We start from the raw sequence: 15,700 nt of genomic DNA on the forward strand, positions 1-15,700 counted from the left end.
GCTACAGTAATCAAGACAGTGTGGTATTGGCAAAGGGACAGACATATAGACCAATGCAGAATAGAGAATGCAGAAATAGAACCACATAAATATGTTCAATTGATTCTGACAAAGGTATAAAGAATTTAATGGAGAAATGACAGTCCTTTCAATAAATGGTATTGGAACAATTGGACATTCATACTGTTTCCCCGAAAATAAGACCTAGCCGGGCAATCAGCTCTAATGCATCTTTTGGAGCAAAAATTAATATAAGACCCGGTCTTATTTTACTATAAGACCCGGTCTTATATAATATAACAATGTAATATAATATAATATAGTATAACACAACACAATATAATATAATAAATACTGGGTCTTATATTAATTTTTGCTCCAAAAGACACATTAGAGCTGATTGTCTGGCTAGGTCTTATTTTTGGGGAAACCTGGTATATAATAAATGAACTTTGACCAAAACCTGACACCTTATACAAAAATTAACTCAAAATGGATCATAGATCTGAATGTAAATCATAAAACTATAAGAGTTTTAGAAGAAAATATAGAGAAACATCTGGAACTTTCTTATATTGCTGGTAGGAATGCAAAATGGTACAGCCATCCTAGAAAATAGGCAATTTCTTATAAAGTCAAATGTACACTTACCATATAACCCAATCCCAATCCTAGGTATAAAAACCTATGTTCACACAAAACTTACACATAAAAGTTTAGTGTCTACTCATAATCACCGAGACCTGGAAACAATCCAAATATCCTTTAAAGGATGAATGGCTAAACAACCTATGGTACATTCATCCAATGGAATACTACTCAGCAATAAAAAGGAATGAACGTGCAACAACTTGGATAAATCTCAAAAGCATGACACCAAAGGAAAGAAGATGATCTGAAGACATTACATACTGTATGATTCCATTTATATGACATTTCTGAAAGTACAAAATATAGTGATGGAGAACAGATCGGTGGTTAGGAGTCGGGGGGGGAGGGTGTGACTTCAAAGCAATAGCATGTGAAGTTTTATGGGGTTATGGAACTGTTCTGTAACCTGATTGTGGTGGTAGTTACAAAAATCTATGCGTGTATTAAAATTCATGAACTATACCTAGAAAAAAATCAAATTTACTGTATGTTAAATAAAATACAAAAAAGTGATGCCAGAAGTAGAATGACATCTGCTATGTCTGATGGGTCAGTATACAAATGAAGCTTTGTTTAACCATTTTTATCCTTACAATTTTTTTTTCTGGGAATTCTAAGCTCACTCTAAAATATCCTAAGTACAGATAGGCCTCTGCACCCAAACTAGTTAACCCTGTCATGTCCTGCAAGGTACATCAATCAGAATTCTTTCAGTTGCAAATAACAGCAAAGCCAACACAAAGTGGATCAAAGTGGACAGTAAGGTCATTTTATTATCTCCCAGATATAGAGGGATTCAAGAGTAGGTAATTCAGTAGCTCAGCAACAGCATTAAAATCCAGTTTCCCTCCATCCTGTTCCACTGTCCTCGGCCTGTTTGTCCTTCACCTTATGATCCCGAGATGACCACAGCTCCTGTGATGCACAGGGTCACCCTACATATCAACAAAAATGGGGGCTTTATGAGAGAGGAAGAAAGTGAAGCATGGCCATTGGGTAGGGTACCGACAGCGCGGGCCATGCAAAAAAATGATGGGAATGACGTTGTTCCTAGAAAACCTGGAAAATTCCAGACAAGAACCGAATTTGGGTCCAGCACTGTGGAGCAGGCTCTCCTTTTGGCTTCACTTGCACACTCACCTGCAATGCTACCACTCCCAGGAGGTAGAGTCTCGAGCAGTCAGGTGGAGTTGTGCCTCTGCTGAGCAGCCACACCCCAAAACCTGTTTCCCAGCTGGCACAACATTACACTGTGCTTTTTCTGACACCAGAGAGTCCTTAGAAGGTTATAATTGGCCTACATCTGCCATTCTTGCTCACAACAGCAAAAACAAAAACAAAAAAAACAAAAAAAATTCACTAGACATGACAAATTTGGTACATCCAGTCAGCTGGTCACAATGACTGACTATAGCCTGTGACAGGGGCTTTCAAACTTTTTTGAGCACAATTCACAGGGTAAGAAACAGATTTGAAATCACGACACAGCACACGCGCACCTGCACATACGTACACACACATATCTGAAACCAATGTTTCACAAAACTATTTACTGTATGTAATGCACTCTGTTTCTTAAAAAAAGTTGTATTCATTTCTTTTCATTTAAAAATTCTGATCTCCACAATGTGAAATATAGATAATGTATTACAGAATTGTACACCTGAAATTTATGTAACTTTACTAACAATTGTCACCCCAATAAACTTTAATTAAAAAAATAATGCTGATCTCATCCCACTGAATTAATTTCACTGCTCACCAATGAGTTACAACCAGCAGTTTGGAAAGAAGTGCCCTTAAGAGGGGGAGATGTAATTGTTCTCAATTCCAGAGGCTTTTAGTGCGGCCACCAGTAGCTTTGTTTGAGATGTTGTGGCTCCCTCTGTCTCTAATACCAAGACTTGAGCCCTAACCCAGGATAATGCTACTGCAACCTTATCTTTTTCCTCATAAGCTTCCCTGACCTCAGAGCTCTGGCCTTCTAAATCAGCTGCCTTAGTGAGAGGGCCAGAGGCCCTCCAGGCTGTTCATGGAGCCTGGGTTGCCCTAGCAACGCTTGGCTGTAATTGACTCCCGCTGTCACCTGCTCCAGCCTAGCCTGCCTCTCCACACTGCGGGCTGTGGCCCCCTTTTCTTTTGCCTTTCATAACAATTTCTTCATCCTCGTTACATAGACAGATGTCTTCTCATCCCTCCCCCTCCTGATGGATGGTCAGATTCTTGGCACACACCTCCCTGGCACTCTCCACATTGCCAAATACTCACTCTGACATGATTAAACACTCATGGAGATGGATGATTTACATTTCTTTCAGATCACAATCTCTAATGCTGGTCAATTTAAACCAGAGATCACAAACCCAAATGTAGGCAGGGGCTAGGCAGGTCACACAGAAGCCTAGATGAGCACTGCCCCTTCCTAAAAGAAGCAGTGGCTACTTCACCCTGCCGATTTTGCCATATAGAAAAACACATCTACATGGCCAGAATCTTCCAACCTTTAACAAAATCTGGGTTTTTATATGAACTCTACCAATTTTATATGCTGACAAGTAATTTTAAAATATTTTTTAAAAATTCTTATGGGCCAAATCAAACACATCTGTGGACTGGATCTGTTCAGCAGGCTACCAGCTTGCAAACTCTGTCTGAAGCTCTCTTTTATCCTCTGTCTTGCATTCGGACTTGATGTCTTCCGCCATCTGGGAGAAAAAACACACACCCACAAAACACAAAACAAACAAACAAACAAAAACCCACCAATAACTGGGTTTAATTTAGCTCTAAAGTTTTCTCCCTATCAGACGGCCACAATAACCAGGCAAGACTCTCAAGAGATGTTCATGAGGTGAAACTAGTAGGTTTTGCTCTTTCTACCGGGCACTGGCACACTCATTTCTACATATTACTGCGTTCCACTTCATTCCAGTCATGCAGTGAGGACATAAGGCCAGCCACTGGAGAAAGCACTGGCCTCTTGGTTTTTCCCCTTTGATGATATGTATTAGTTACATGGGGTTTCGCTTTCTACTATTCCCATCTGTACAGGAACTAGAAACTTTTGCCCTTTCAGAAGTATTGGGAAGAGAACTTCCCAGAACCTCCTGTGCCCATCCCACCCCCACTTCACTCACTGGCTCCTCTTCTCAGTGACTGAATTGTGAGATTCCAGAATGTAATTGAGGGCTTACTGCTCAGCCTTGCTCTCTATTTTTCAGAGCTCTCTTGCCTATAGCATGCTTGTGTCCCCTCTGTCCCTCCATGTGGTCAGCCCCACTAGGGCAAGCTCAGCAGGGTGTGCTGTACAGACCCATCTATCTCCTCAGGAAGGTGCAAAATTCTAGGCTTGGGATGAAAAATTTGAAAACCTGATTCAGGCTGCAGACCACAGACCCATTCTCTAAACCAGTCTTGTCAACAATAAATCTCAATATTCGGCTCACTCTTTGACTCCAGTGTCTATTTCTCAACTAGTTCAGAATTCAGGGGAGAGGGTGGTGTGATTGTAGGACCTCTAGAGAGACCCCATGGTGTATGGGTTGAGAAACTGTGAGAAATTGATATAATGAGTGGCATTTGAGATCTAGAGTAACATTTGAGGGAGGCAGTTCTTTTTGTGGGAGTGTGGTGGCTGGTATGCACAGGTGCTACAGCTGCTTTTTTCTTTTTTTTTCATAAGGGCAGGCCTTAGAAAGCACTGGCCAGCTGCTCTATGGAGTAGCCCGCTTCTTTCTTCTCTTTTGCTTGAATAAACTTATCCTTGCTCTGAGAGAGAGAGAGAGAGAGAGAGAGGGAGGGAGGGAGGGAGGGAGGGAGGGAGGGAGGGAGGGAGGAAGGAAGGAAGGAAGGAAGGAAGGAAGGAAGGAAGGAAGGAAGGAAGGAAGGAAAGCCTGGCCATGCACATCATTAACTTTGGGAGTTTGCAGCAGTATGTATTATAATTGGTGTCTGCTGCATGCAACTGCTTTTAATAGACAGCAGTTTTAGAAAGCACAGGACTCATAGGTTTTTGACCTTAAAACTGTGGCTGGCATCTAAAAGCAGGTGGACTCGAGTGGACCCTAGTAAGAACAGACTGTGTATGCTTTTGTGGCTGAGACAGGGATCAGAGTATCAGGAAAAAATATTTTGGTTCTGGTTAAGGTTTACTCAAAGCGCCTTCAATAATCAGGTTTTTTTCAGCATCAGAAGGCAGAAAAATTTTTGTTCCCTTTTTCTTATTTCTCAGCCAGGACTAGAGACTAGGGCTTTTAACTACAAAAGTAGCTAAATTCCACGTGAACCACAAAGTCCTAGAGAGTGAGATTATATCTTTTACATTTAGTAGGTGGTATTCTATCAGTGTTGTTCCTCTACCTTGATTTGAATCGCAACCCTGTTCCAGAGGCAAGGAAAAACTGTGGAGGAGCCTTCTCGGAATTTGTGGTGCATCCACAGACTCCTAGCCTTACTCCCCTGTTTTGTCTTCCAACCGACACCTCCGCATGGTCTCAGGTTGGCTCTGGATTTATTACTTATATGAGACATGACTATGACTTTGGATTTTAAAGACCCAGACTAACCTAGGAAGGCAGGTGATTTTTATAAAAGTACCAATAGAGAAATAGGAGACCTTACCATGTATAGGATATAGCATCTTCTTGTATTGTGGTGGAGAAACAAGTCTTAAAATTATTAGAATTCCGAAGGCTAAACAAAAAAACTTTAAAGATCACCTTCTCTAGGAATGGTTTGCTCACAAAACCAAGGAGGTACTGGATTTCTTTCAAAATAATACTTCATACTAATTTATTTGTGATTGGTATGACATGATGTCTGAGATTTGCTACAACATAGTCCAGATAAAAATGTATGACTAGATAAATTAAAATTGGCAAAGTGTTGATAATTGTTGAAGCTGAGTGATTCATTATACTATTCATTGGGGTTTGCTATAGTATTCTCTCTGATTTTGTGTGCGTGTGAAATTTCCCAGAATAAAGTGCTAGAAAAAATAAAAATAAGCTTTGGTTTTACTGTCAGAACAAGAGCAGTGAGAGAGTGAAAGAAAGGGATCCAAAAAGATACGTTACTTAAGCTGGAGAAAGGGATTTTCTTAAGAAAATGTGATCTTGGAGAATAAGCTAAACAGAGATGAAAGGGGAAAAGAAGATACACTCAGATCTAAAGGTTCTTAAAAATGTAACTAGAAAACAGAGAGATATTTTAATTGTTACTAGGTCAGAGAGGCTGTCTGGTTCCCAAAGAAACCAAGGAGAGATAGGGAGAAAAGAAAAAAAAAGAAAAACGCACTGGAATTACTCTACCAGTGAGAGTCCAGACCTACTCTGAGTAGGTATTCACATATAAAGGTGTTCTCCGAAAGCTGACCTTAGAGAGCAACAAGAAAAATAACCACATAGTAGGCAAAATGTCTCTCTTCCCAAAAGATGTCCACACTCTAATCCCTAGAACCTGTGAATATGATATATCACAGGATAAAAAGGACTTTGTAGATATAATTAAGGGTCCAGATTTTAAAATAAAGAGATTATCCTGGATTTTCTGGGTAGTTCCAATCTAATAGCATGAGCCCTTAAAAGCAGAGAACCCACCCTGGCTGGCAGCAAGAGAAATACGGCAGAAGGAGAAGTCAGAGGGATTCCAAGTGTAAGATGTAGGGGTCCATGTGCAAGGACTGGAAAGAGGCCTTTAGGTGCTAAGGGATGCCCCCAGCTGACAGCAAATAAGGATATACAGTCTTCAGGTCTATTAGTGGAAAGAACTATAATAGATTTTAACAACAACCTGATATGAGCTTGGAAGCAGATTCTTTCCAAGCTTCCCAATAAGAGCCCAGCTTGCCAATATCTTGATCATGGCCTTCTGAAACCGGAAGCAGAGAAACCAGTTGAGCTAATTCAGACTGCTGGCCTATAGAACAGTGAGATAACAAATTTGTATTGTTAAGCCTTGAAGTTTGTGGTTATTTGCTACAACAGCAATAGAACACTATTGTACACCATAATATTAAGTGGGTGAAAGAATTTGGATAACTTTATGAAAGGGAGACTAAGAAGATGATTATAAAATATTTCAGGCATTTTAGACGAGTTTCTAGGTGACACAATTATGGATGGGGAAGCAGGTATGACATGTCCTTGTGGTCACAAGCTCAGAACATGTATGGGGTTAAGACTGCAAGAGAAATAAATAGGGAAGATGAGACATGTGACAGGGGAATCAGGTAGGACAATAATAGATTGAGTTAAGCCTGGAATAGATATTAATTTTAATGGGGGAATACCTCCTGGTGAAATTATTCAATTCTGGGAGGAGAAGGTAGACAAGTGTTGTTGAACCATGGATGCTTTTGCCAGATCCAGAATTTCCTCCCCACACACACATACAGTTTTATTGAGATATAATTGACATGTAACACCATATTACTTTAAGGTATACACCATAACGATTTGATATACGTACAGAGGGTGACAAAAATGTATACACATTTTAAGAAAGGAAAAGACTGTATTAATTGTAATACTTAATATATACCAATAACAAAAGATGAATACAAGTCACGTTTGACTTCTGCAATTAGAAGAGGTGCTCAAAGTGGTTACCATCAGCATCCACACACTTCTGATTACAGCGAACTATAGCTTGAGCATAGATAACATCTCTTAAAATTTTTGGCACCCTCGGTATATATTGCAAAATGATCACCATAATAGGTTCAATTAACTAGAATTTCTTGAATACGTGTTTTTCACTATGATGGACCTCACAAGACAAAATATAGAGAAGTTTGTTATGAAAACAAGTGGTTCGTTCTGAAAACAAAATTAACAAAAAGGGAAGGAACACACTATGATTCAAAAAGTAGTAACCATTGTGTCAGACATTGCTAATTGTCCTTCAATATCTGTTCTCACCTTCTTTCAAAGTAATTATCTTTTTAGTTATGCACATACCTGCTCAGCTAAAGATGGCATTTCCCAGTCTCCCTTGCAGCTAGGTGTGACTAAATATTATTAGCCAATGAGATGTGACTGGAAATGATGTGTACAACTTTTGGATCCAGCCCTTAATGTGATGGCCGTTCCTTTCTTCATCCTACTGGCTAAAATATGAGCCATTTTGTACCTTATGGATGAGAGCACCATTCCGGCACTGACGGGGAGACTGAATCTCTGGATAACCTCACAGAACAGCTTCCACACTAGTCCTGGAGTGCCTTCTTCTGGTCTGTTACATCTGAGGAAAATAAGTATCTTGTTTATTTAAGCCTCTGTTAATTTGGGTCACTGTTACAAGAAGCTGGACCTGTATCCTAACTAATATAGCCACATACACATTAGGGAAGTAAAGGTAACAAACCTATGAAGCAGGTTAAATCAAGATGGTGACTTGAGCATTTGCTAAAACCTTCCCTCAGCCCTGTTTCAAATACTTAGAAATCTAGTATAAAATGTTTCCAATTTTTTATTGTGAAAAATCTCAAACATATAGAAAAGTTCAAATTAGTATAATGAATTTCATTATGTCCACCACTCAGTTTCAACTGTTAACATTTTGCCATATTTGCTTTATCTGTCTATCTATCTATCTATCTATCTATCTATCTATCTATCTTCTATCTGTTTATAATGTATCTATCTAATTTTTTGAACCATCTGAAAGTGAGTTGACTTATATCATCCCTACAAACTTCAATGTGCATCTTAAAAGGACATTCTACATAATTACAAAAGCTTTATCACAACTAAGGAAATTAACAATAATATACTCACAATAATATTTTAATATCATCTAATAATATCAAGCCATATTAAGATTTCCCTAGTTTTCCCCAAAATGTCTTTTTGCAGCTTTTTAAAAAACCAGGATTCAGTCAAGTTTCATGCATTGCATTTTATGTCTGTATGAATTTGAAACAGTTGTCCCACATTTTCTAAAATATTTTTAGAGTTAAAAAATGGACATCTGAGCTTGAAAGCTACAAAAAAGGAGCTCTCCAGATGTCAGAAACACGGAGAGAATCCCTGACAGTAAGATAGACGTGCATGCAGGTAACGACGGAGCCAGGACTGAACACAGGCTCTAGCGGCTGGAGTGTCAGTTCCTGCTGAGGCTGAGCAGCCAAGGCCCTATGTGAGTCGGGTAATCGGCCTAGAGCAAGCAACACTTCACATATGATCATGAAAACAAAAATGAGGTATTTCTTACCCATTAGAAAGACAAATAATTTAAAATCTGACTATTGCTAGTGTTGAGAAAATGTGGGGAAATAAGCATACTCCTACACTGCTGGTGAGAACATAACTACTTCAACCACTGGAGAGCAGTTTGTCAAAATGTTGCCAAAAAAATAAAATGTAGTGATGTCATACAATGTAACATTGCACAGAAATGATGCTAGATCTAAATATGGCAACATGGGTCTCAAAAACAGAATGCTGAATAAAAATGATACAATTATATAAATGGAATAATAGACACAAAAATACCACATAGAGTTTATGGGTGTATGTATACTTAAAGCATAAAAATGGAGGAGAATACACTCTAGACCATAGGGGTTGCCTCAAAGGAGAATGGCAATGCAGGTGGTGATTAAATGGCACATTAGCTATATCTCTATTGTCTTTTAACTGCAAGAAGCAGATATGACAAAATATCTACAATTCTGGGTGATGGGTATTTGTTATAATAGTCTTTGTACTTCTTCTTGAGAGATGTAGCCTTTACATCTCTCAAAATTAAAGAAAAGAGGAAACTCTATTGAGCCTATTGCTTCAAAGGAGGAAGGGAGTCACAAGAGTGGACAGAAAGAACTGTTTCTGCTGCTGGTGAAGTGGTATTTAAAGCCTGGAAAAATCAAAGGTTTTTCACAAGGACAGCAAGCCCGAGGCAGTTGAAATTTTCCTCACCAGGACCCAAGAACACAAGCTGCTGAATGTCTGTTTAGGAATAAACTGAGGGTAATTCATGAAGTGAAATAAATGAGAGAGAGAGAGAGAGAGAGAGAGAGAGAGAGAGAGAGAGAGAGAGAGAGAGAGAGAGAGACAGAGAGAGAGAGAGAGAGAGACAGAGAGAGAGAGACAGAGAGACAGAGAGAGAGACAGAGAGACAGAGACAGACAGAGAGAGAGAGAGAGAGAGAGAGAGAGAGAGAGAAACCACCCGAAAAGGTAGGCTTCACACAACCAAGAAATTTTAGAGCAAGAGGCAGTAGAGTTTAAACTGAGAGGTTATGGACCCTAAACAACTACTGCCATCTAAGTTGCCTCCTGTTGAGGCTGAAAGAAAGCCGATTTCCTCTTCCTCTTACGTTTTCTATGGTTTCCTCCAGATATCACTGTCTCTGCTATAACTTTTGTTTTCTGGTAGCAGTGTGAGTCTAGACTGTATTATATACTACTTTCTAGCAACATGATTTTGTTTGGGATAACTGCGTTAGGGGCTGAAGTTGGCTTGTAACCCAGAATTTTTTCTTTTAAATAACTTTATATTAATACGAAAGCAGTACAGATGCACTATAGAAAATTAAACAATATAGACAAGCAGAAATAAAATAAAATAAAATAAAATAAAATAAAATAAAATAAAATAAATAAATAAATAAATAAAAAGTAAAATTTCCACTGCCCAGAAATTATCACTATAAGATCCTAGGGCATAAGTTGCACGATATCATTTTCTCTCTCTCTCTCTCTCTCTCTCTCTCTCTCTCTCTCTCTCTCTCTCTCAATACATGCTTTTATTTTATCACCAAGCTGAGATCTTACTACACATACAGTTCTGTAGCCTGCTTTTTTTCAGTCATCAACCTCTGTTTTGCTATTTCAGTAAATTTTCAACTCATCTAACAGCCAGATCATATTCATATTTCTCCAAATGACCTAAAAATGTCCCGTAAAGTTGCTTCATGCACAGCAGTACCCAATCCAGACCATGCATTGCATCTGGTTCGTGTATCCCTTAAATCTCTTTTAATCTGGCACAGTCACCATTTTGAATGAGACTGATTTGCTGAAGATACTAGGCCAATGGTTCTGCAGAATGTTTCACTTACTTGGTTTCTCTGGTGGCTTCTTTGCATTATTTTCTTCTAAAGTTTTTGTACATGTGGCATTGGTGCCAGGAACATCGTATGTGTCCAATTAACTTTTTGAACTCTTAGACAATAGGACATATGAGAATCTTGGAGTTGGATTAATTCTTTTTTGGAGGTCTTGTATGAACTTCACCTATTTCATTGGATGACAGCTCAGGTTGTAGTTGCCAAAGGAACCTTCACTCTCCTCACACCTTAGGGTGAGACCATTCTAGTTGAAAGTGAGCAGAAACAGAAATCAAAGAGCAAATACTTTTGGACTTAAATTTTTTCGGAATTTTGAAATTTATTTTCCACCCAGGAGTTTCACATTGTTCAAATTTTGGACATTTGTACATTATTTGGGACATTTTAATGCTATCATTTGGGCTGAACACATAACTTCTGGTCAACCATATTGGACAATGTGGCCAGGCATAATTTAGGATGGGAAATGCAACAAAGATAGACTTTACAGCCTAGGATGCAGCAGGGAACTTGGAATTAAGTTGATTAATGTCCTATTCTTATCCACTTCAGGCCGTCTGGAAACAAAGTGAAGTGTCCAACATTGGTCCTAAGAGGAACGATGGTTGGCATTGGGAGAATGGTCTTATGAAGGTGGAACATTGACTGCTCTGTTGAACTCTAGTGTCCTACCCCTGATGCAGGCAGCCACACCCCCAAAGGACTATGAGTTTGGCTATTAAACCCAGCAGGTTAAGATAACAAAAAGGTTGAGGCATGTTAGAGAAACCGTGATCTCCTTTGTTATGAGCCGAATTGCCCACGCACCCCCTTCGTATGTTGAATCCCTAACCCTCACTACCTCAGAATGTGACTATTTGGAAATAGAGCCTTTTAAGAGGAGATTCAAATGAGGCTGTTAGCGCGGACCCTGCTCCAATCTGACCAGTGTCTTTATAAGGAGATCGTGACACACAAAGAGACACATGGGGCCTTGAGCACCGAGAGCTGACCCTGTGGAAAGGCAGCAAGACGGTGTCCACGCGCAAGCCAAGGAGAGAGGCCTCAGGGGAAACTAACCCTGCAGACACCTTGATCTTGGACTTCCAGCCTCTAAAACTGTGAGAAAACAAATTTCTGTTGTTTAAGCCACCCATTCTGTGGCATTTTGTTATGGAAGCCTAATCAGACTAATATATCCCTTTTACGGTGCTCCTGCCTGTCCGTGATATAGAAACTTGCCCCCTTTCAGAAGTATAGACATCACCTGAGGGGTTTTTAAAAAATACCGATGTTTGGGCCCCATACCCCAGAGATTCTTATATAATTGGTATGGGTGGTGGCCTATGTATCAGGTAATTGTAAACTACAGTCAAGATTGAGAACTGCTGGGATAAGAGGTCAACCAAGAGTTGTGTGGCATAGCAGCTGGAGATGATTGAAACCAGGGCTTCACCAACAAAGCAGGAGAATTGTAGGAATCCAGCCACCACCAAAAACCTTTAAGGAAAGTTGGTCCTATTACTGGGAATTTGGACCCTATAAATTGCTTTCTCAGCATCCAGTGATTCTCCTAAGCTTTTTTTTTTTAACTTTTATTTATTTAAGTATGTTTTTCCAGGACCCATTAGCTCCAAGTCAAGTAGTTGTTTCAATCTAGTTGTGGAGGGCGCAGCTCACAGTGGCCCATGTGGGGATTGAACCGGCAACCTTGTTGTTAAGAGCACCGTGCTCTAACCAACTGAGATAAGCGGCTGTCTCCCTCTACTAAGCTTTTCATTATGCACATAGGTGCCAGTATTTAGGGCCTAGGAATAAATAGTACTATATCAAGACAAAGTGGGAACAGATTCTTTCAGCCTTTGGCAGGAATCAGAAATAAAGCCACACCCAATACACACTCCTTACAAATTTGAATTCCTGGGCCTAAAACGGGCAGTCACTCACAAGGTTTAGAACTTCGTATTTGAGGTGGCTATTGAAATGTGGTCTGACAGCCACACACAGCATTCAGATTAGCTGGAGACACTGTCCTCCACTGTGGTCACGTGCCTGCATGCTGCATCACTGCACAGCCACAATTCACACGTGGAAAATAGATATTACAGCACCCACATTCTTCAAAAAAAAATTTTTAATTGTTTTAAAATCTCCATACAATAAAATTTACTCTTATTGAACTGACTCTGGGTGGTGAACACACAATGGGATACATAGATGATGTAATACAGAATTGTACACCTGAAATCTATGTAATTTTACTAACAATTGTCACCCCAATAAATTTAAAAAATAAATAAAAAAAACAGAAACAGGAAAAAAATTTACTCTTATTAGTGTACAGTTCTATGAGGTTAGTAAGAGACTAGAGTCATATAACCACCACCATAATCAAGATATAAAACAGTTTCATCACCCCCCCCCCAAATTCCCTTGCCAGCACATATACGCTTGGCATGCAGACACCTTCCATCTATCCCCCAAGCCCCAGAAGCTTAGGGCCTTTGTGAACAGTTTTGGTACAACACCCAATGCAACTCACTTTTGACACTCCTGAATTGGGCACAGCAGGTGGAGATAAGCAGGAAAGGTGAGTCCTGGCAGTCATCAGAGGGAGGATGGCCTTGTGGTCTTCCCAGACAGACCCCTATGGCTGAAATTCAAAGTTTCAGCAAGGGGTAGCCCTACTTTGGTCAGTTTTTTAGGGTATTGCTAGTGCCTCATCATTTAAGGCTAGATTCTGTACCAGAGTTTAGAGAGAGAACCAATCGCTTACCAGATTTCAAATGTACCAAGATAAACTTTGAAAGCCTTCCTGCCAGCATGCACTGGAGCAGCAGACTCAATACCAGGCAGTTATTGCATCATCTCAAAAGAAACACTTTTATAATCAATTAAACTCATCACGTTCAAATATTCCGTTCCTGCTAAAGCACATTTTAAACCCCCATTTTAAAATAATGTGTTCACAGACATCAGGTCTACATCATGAAACTAATTATTTCAAGAAGCATTATAAATTCTTTGCCAGGGCAAAATTTCTTTAAAAGGGGCTTTCCAGTATTGCTCAACATATGCGCTCACTGATACTAAACTAGATACTGTGGGACAATGGTGGGTAACCTTACTGCTTCTAATTTTAGTATTCATAACAGAATGGACATCTACAAAGAATCCCCTTCAGCTCTCCCTGGGGACAAAGAAAAGCCCTTTGGGACTTCTGGGAAGTAGGTCAAATTCCTGAAGGAGGTACAGCTGTGTATCAGTCCGGATTCTTGATTGCAAGCAACAGAATCAGATTCTGGATGATTTAGGTAGAAAAAGACTTCATTAAAAGGATATTGGGCAGCTCACAGAATCAGCAGGCAGGCTGGAGAGGCAGGTTTGCAGGCAGAAACAACACTCAAACCACGCGGCAGAACCGGTCTGGTGAGGAACCCACTGCAGCACCTCTGAGCACTCCAGTCTATAGCTTTTACCACTGTCACCCTGCAGAGCGCTCTATCTTGCTGTGAATGCTAGTGCTGCCTAAGACAGACTGCCTGGGTGCCTGATTCTTTGTCTCTAACTCCTGAGACAAAGTCTAAGATGACTGATCTAGGTTATGTGCCAACACCCTGGTTGCGAGGGAGACTAAATGTGGCATTCTTAAGTCTGTAAAAGGAGGTGGGCTCTGCCTCCTTCCAAGAATCATGAGATGGGGAAGTCCCTAACCAGAGGAAGTGGGTTCAACTGCACACCCAGAAAGAGTAGCAAAAGACCCAGCACAGGCTGACAGTTGGGGGCTGCTTAGTTCATTTGGCACCAAGTTAGCCATTGCTACCTCATTTGGGGGCAGAGTACAGGAAGGCATAGTGAGCTGACCCAAAGCTGAGGAAAGTGATCAAAGAAAGAAACAAGGGTTTTATTTCCCTCAGGGCCTTAATATTTTTCTGCAAGATGGGAGGGAGGGAGAACTGCCCAATGATTGGGGGTGGAGCTGTACTGGGAGCTCAGTGCTCTGTACAAGGCAGAGAAAACAATCGATATTATCCTCAGAATATAACTTCCTTGTCTAGAGACCCTGGCATGATGACTTGGGTGATCTGGGAGCAAGTGGGTGATGGTGGTGGTAAGCGGAGGGAGAGAATTTAGCTTTTCTCAACACGCCATTGCCTTTGACCCATTGATGAAATGCACTTGAACATATCTGGGGACAAAATCAAGCACCACAGTATGTTTTCTGATTGCAGCCATTTGATTCCAAAGATAAGTCTATGTATAACAATTCTAGGGGATTTCTGCTCTAAAATGATCAGCGTAAGAACTCTCCCCTAAATTTACATTTGCTGGCAACAGTACTTCAATTAGCTAGGGTATAGAAGTTCAGGGCTGAGCCTCACTGTCCCTGTGGAGACACACAACCAGAGAGGTTTATTAAAACCAGACTTTTATTAAATATATTTGAGATGCTCAGGCCTGATCAGGAAAGACAGTGGAACCAATATGAGGCACTCTTGGCTCACATCTGAAATGCCACCAGGATGAATTAATGACATCAGAATGAATTAATGCCATAGGTTTTGCTGCTGTTTTTTGGTGTTTGGATAATACACTTGGCTGTTCACTGATCTCTGATTTGGAATGTGTGAGGAAGGCAAGTTTACAGGGAACTTCACTCAGTGTACATCTGCCCTGAGTGTCTTTATGTGGTAGTTGGCTGGTAAGCTAATCACTACTGCCTCTCACCGTGAAAAAAAAAGATGGGAGAAGGGTCCTGCATGCTGCTGTGAAATTTGGGGATGCCCTGTGAGCCATCACTAGAGAGCTGCTTCCTAGCATGTGGTAAGGAAACTTGGGTCCCTCTAATGTGTACAAAGTGTAGTCAGAAAGTAGGGAAAGTCCAGATAAAATGAATTACCAAAATAACTTACTGCTCATAAAGGAATTAGTTAGGAAAACTACCCCCACATACCCCAGTGTAGACAGGAAACAATCTCCTCATACTCAGGAGAGAAGG

At 40.2% G+C, this 15,700-nt stretch overlaps 1 long non-coding RNA gene across 1 annotated transcript; it reads right to left on the bottom strand.

Moving 5' to 3' along the window:
• Nucleotides 1–1,406: 1,406 nt before the first annotated feature.
• LOC141569610 (uncharacterized) lies at nt 1,407–13,973 on the bottom strand. Its single transcript, XR_012493299.2, has 5 exons — nt 13,244–13,973; nt 10,714–10,966; nt 7,783–7,893; nt 6,442–6,567; nt 1,407–1,586 (listed from the first exon to the last, which is right to left on the bottom strand). It is a non-coding gene; the product is annotated as an uncharacterized LOC141569610 (long non-coding RNA).
• Between the last annotated feature and the right edge of the window lie 1,727 nt (nt 13,974–15,700).

This window comes from Rhinolophus sinicus, chromosome 18, assembly GCF_057876585.1.
Source record: "Rhinolophus sinicus isolate RSI-liver-muscle chromosome 18, RSI-T2T, whole genome shotgun sequence".
Lineage (NCBI taxonomy): Eukaryota > Metazoa > Chordata > Mammalia > Chiroptera > Rhinolophidae > Rhinolophus > Rhinolophus sinicus.